The sequence below is a fragment of the Triticum aestivum genome, chromosome 7A (genome assembly GCF_018294505.1).
Source record: "Triticum aestivum cultivar Chinese Spring chromosome 7A, IWGSC CS RefSeq v2.1, whole genome shotgun sequence".
Taxonomy (NCBI): Eukaryota; Viridiplantae; Streptophyta; class Magnoliopsida; order Poales; family Poaceae; genus Triticum; species Triticum aestivum.
Window position 1 is genome coordinate 609,203,199 of NC_057812.1, and position 4,701 is coordinate 609,207,899.

Consider the following 4,701-nt stretch of genomic DNA (forward strand, 5'->3'; position numbering starts at 1 on the left):
AAGTTAGCGCTAGCTATAAAGATAAGAGCATTGTGTGGGTGTAAAAGATGAATAGATATCATATATATTTCATTATAAAAAGTGAATTCAGATATTTGAAAATTTATCATAGTGTTTCAAACCGACACATGTGTGAATATATATAACGGTGATACACATGATGTAATTATGAACATGTTATACTACATTTAATATATTTTATCTCTACTCTCTACTCCTATAAAAATGCGAGTTGGTGGTGATGGCGTGCCTGCCTTCACGCCATCTGCACCGTCCGATCGAAAACATAAGGCTGAAACTCACACGAGCTGTCCCCGAGCGTCCCACTTGTACATTTTGCAAAAGCATCCTGCACGTAGTATGGAATTCCATAGATATCCAGAACACAACACCCCGCACAATGTGTTCTTGTTTCTGCCTCTCTCCCGAAAGAAACAGGAGCTTCGAGTACCCTCCCAAATTCTCGCCGTCGACTTCTCCCCTCTCTTCCCCGGTGAACGCAGGATTTGAGTTGGGCAAGGATCCCTACCCTTGTATAGTTGTGCATGTAATTAGGGTCTGAATCAATTGGATTTGGATTCAAGATTTCGTCGGTGTATTTCCTTCAGATCTGGCCGTGCAGGCCGCCGGAGACAGAGATGATAGTGACGGTTGTTTCCATATCCGAGTCTATTCGATATAGTAAGTTACTTTGTTTTCTCTGTTGGTGTTGATTCCCTTTTGTGCTGGTCTGGTTCTTAACCTCCAACTACAGGACTAGCATGAGTAGGCCCAGGTGTTGCAGGCGTGGAGGATTTTTGACGGTGGTGAGCTACTCGTTCCCGGCGGCGCCCAGTGCCAAACTAAACAATTGAACATTGAAGACGATCAGTATGTGTGAGATGGATCTTCTAAGTTTACTTCTTGTTAGATTAGGTGCATATTTCGCGAGATAATCTCGTTCTAATATGTCTCTGATTTTATTTTTGTTTTTCCTTGCAGATTTCAGGATAGAGGGCAGCCACGCAGGTTGGCGTTGTTGCCAGGGACAACAAGGGCCACGTTTTCGTCTCTGTATGCAGAATGCTGACCCCTAGTCGAAGTGTTGAGGAGGCCGAGGCAAAATCTGCCCTCGCCGGACTGCAGGCTCTTGCAAAATACTACAGCGGGCCTTTGATCCTGGAGATGGATTGCCATGCAATCATAAAAGAGCTAGCTGTGGGAGACCAATCCAGATCACAGTGCTATGCCCTGATCAAGGATATTAAACAAGCACTCTCAGTTTTTTCAGCAACCAGAAATGTCAGCGACCAGGAGATCATCGCAAACGTCCCGGATAAACTCTGTCCACTGATGATGTCTGAATTTGTATATCCTCTGGAGTAGTTTCCTACTCTAGATCTAAAAAAAGGGCATCCTTGTAGAGGTGTCACTGACGATGAAGGTGAGGCCATCAAGTCTATTATTGTGTTAGTTTGTTTCAAAGAAATCATGCTAATTTCTCTCAATATATAAGTTAGTCATGGAGCAGGCTTCAGGGAAGACTATCGATCTAGAACTGGTCGTATGTCCATGAACAATTTTCTGTTGCTCTGACTGCACGGACAACCTCTGTAATTTAGCCAAACATCATGGCACCATGCCATTACTTAGCTTTTTGCACACAATTCTTGTTTGCCTCGATGGTGCCAAACTGCCAATAGAAGACAAGTTGTCCCGTTGAAGAATGCCACAGGTGCATGTTGTGCGTTATCTAGGGTTGTAAGACCTTGAGTTACAAGAGGTCCAGTACTAATTTTGTGTGTGTGCGCGCGTGTGTGTGCGTACATGTGCATTCACCCGTTCTACACACACATGATTTCAAAGTATCTTTTACTGTACATTTTGTTTCTTTGCTGAGTTCAAATTGCAAGTATTGTTCATTGTTTTTTCATTTTGTCTAAATATACTACAAATTCTCTACAGGCTCAACTTTCGCCCCTTTGTCTGAACATATCACAGACAGTTATGTATAAAATAGTGATTGTCTGATGTTCTCTTAGGTGAGCAGATGGATGAGGCGAAAACCCCAGAATTAGTATCGTTGTTACATATGTTTTGAGCAAACAACTAAAATAAGGGTGTACTGTGCTGGTGGTTGGGAGATTTGGTATGAGCCCAGTCGTTGCATCTTTCACAATTTAGAGTTATCAGCTGTGACGGTCGCAGGCCATGCAACTTCACAAGGCCGATGCTGGAAGGAGGGTGTATTGTGCTGGAGGTTGGGGGATTTGGTATGAGCCCAGTCGTCGCATCTTTCACAATTTAGAGTTATCAGCTGTGACGGTCGCAGGCCATGCAACTTCACAAGGCCGATGCTGGAAGGACGATGATTTCTTTGAACCCTGATCATTTTGTATGTACTTTTATATAACTCTCTTATGCATGCAAGTTCTGTATTAAGCATTTTTATTTTGTGTTTCCTTTTTCATGTGAGTTCTCTTGATCAGTTCCTGGTTGTGATATGCTTTGAGACTAATATACTTAGCAAATTATTGTAGCAATATTTTGTCTTGGTTGATCAGGCTTAAAGTATTGTAGATTGCTATCTTTGAGATACTATTATGTGATATGAATCTTTTTTCTTTAAATCTTGCAAAGCAGTTTCAAATGTTACAACATCAAATTATTTTGGATGTCATAATTATCCTTTGGCCATGGACGACATGTTGCATTTTATAATGCTCACACACACGGAGAGATGATATGTGTGACATAGGTTGGTGACCATCTGACAGATAAGATAGGTTGAACCCACTGGACTAGGGCTGAATGATGAAGTCCAAGTTGCCACATGCGTACGGATGGATTTTTAGTTTGTTGCATGCTCTGGCCCCTCGATACAGGATAGAGTGAATAAAGAAAAATGTGAGTAGGGAGTCGCAAGGCGAAGATGGGGTAGAAAATGTTTGGCTTCGATGACAGGGTTTATTGACTGGATACCATATGTTTGATCATGCTTGATATGTTATCCATCACAATATATAGTGAACAAAGAGAAATGTGAGTAGGGAGTTGCAAGGTGGAGATGGAGTAGAAAATGTTTGGCTTCGGTGACAGGGTTTATTGAGTGGAAACCATATGTTTGATCATGCTCGATAAGTTATCCGTCACAATATAACATCGCTTCAATCGATGTCTCGGTAAAAAAATTATTGTCCATAGCAACATATGGGTTCCTGACTATAATTAAATCTATCTAATCTTCTGGGTATCTGACTAGTCTTATAAAAAAACGGAGTTGTTGATGATGGTGTGCCTGCCATCCTGCATTATAGGCCGTCCGATTTATATCTGGCGGATAGCAAGGAAACTATGATGGTTGAAGTTGGCAACAATCATGATTGTAGATTCTTATTGAAATAGAGAAATGAATTCAAATTTAGTTCGAATTGCAGCGGTAGTATAGACGTTTGGAATACACTAAAATATTGGTATCAGTAGGTTACATGCATTATACAGCAAGCAAAAAAATTTAATCGGACATAACATGGATTCATACTCCCTCCTTCCATCTATATAGGGCGTAATGAGATTTTTAAGATCGCCTTTGACTATTGACAAGATTAATAGTACATGACATGCACAATGTGAAAATTATATCATTGAAAGAACCTTTCAGAGACGAATTTAACAGTGTGCTTTGTGTAAGTTGCATGTCATATATCATTGCTCTAATATTTGGTCAAAGTTAGCATCGAAAAACGCATTAGACACTATATAGATGAAAGGAGGGAGTAGCTTTGAATAGCATTTGTATAGTAAAACGGGGCAAGACTCTCTCTTTGTGTGGCGTGAATAGTTTTATTTTTATTGTTTTCTTTTTGGTTGAGGGAAGTGTGAATTGATTTGGTACGTACAAGTACAATATTACTACACGTTAGGCTTGTCCCTAAAATTCAACCCGCGTCTTGTTATATCCCAAAAATTCAGATATCGTGCTCCCAAAACTGGCGCCTTCACAACCCGCGCCTTGCTATCCTGAAATTACAATGCACGCAAAAACTCCCTACAGCTGCCAAATCCCGACACGCGAAATCCCCCTTCTAACCCTGAGCCGAAAGGGCAGCTAGTTCAAATCGGTGGGGGGTACTTTTGTAACACACCCTACATTTTGGACAAGCGCGTCCCTAAGTCATGCTTCACCCCCTCCCATCGCCCCCTTTTCGCCATTCGAAATCCCAGGCCGCCATAACCTCTCCGCTCCAGCCGCGAAACCACACCCTCCTTCGTCCGCCACGTCACCGCTTCCCAGTCGGAGCCTCTTCCCCGACAACGTCGTCCACCGCAACAGCTTGACGTCCCTCGTCCACCTCCCCGGATGAGGATCCGTCGTCCATCTCGCCATCCCGCCGGTTCAGCCGCCCCGTCCTCCACCTCCAAGGAGCTGCTCCGATGATCGCCTCATCTATCGCGGCTGCTCCATCCCCACAGCGCCGCCTTAACCTGCTCCACCGGAATGGCAGCATCCTCACCGACTCCTCGGACGAAGCCGAGGCCTACTCGACGCCACCAAAGAGGTTGTACACTCATCACATCGCACCTTCTCCTTAAATCGACCTCCCGGCGCCGACGGTGCTCCATCCCGCACCCCCATGGAGCGGCTACCTTGAAGCCGGCCGCGGGCGACATCTCCATGGTGGCTCTCCTCTAGTGTGAGGCCCCTTCGGCGGCAGCATCCAT

General features: G+C 43.8%; 1 long non-coding RNA gene across 1 annotated transcript; it reads left to right on the forward strand.

The window, feature by feature from the left end:
- The first annotated feature begins 398 nt into the window (after positions 1 to 398).
- LOC123154572 (uncharacterized) lies at positions 399 to 1,756 on the forward strand. The gene is made up of 3 exons (XR_006476910.1): positions 399 to 681; positions 755 to 870; positions 982 to 1,756. It is a non-coding gene; the product is annotated as an uncharacterized lncRNA (long non-coding RNA).
- The last annotated feature ends 2,945 nt before the right edge of the window (positions 1,757 to 4,701 follow it).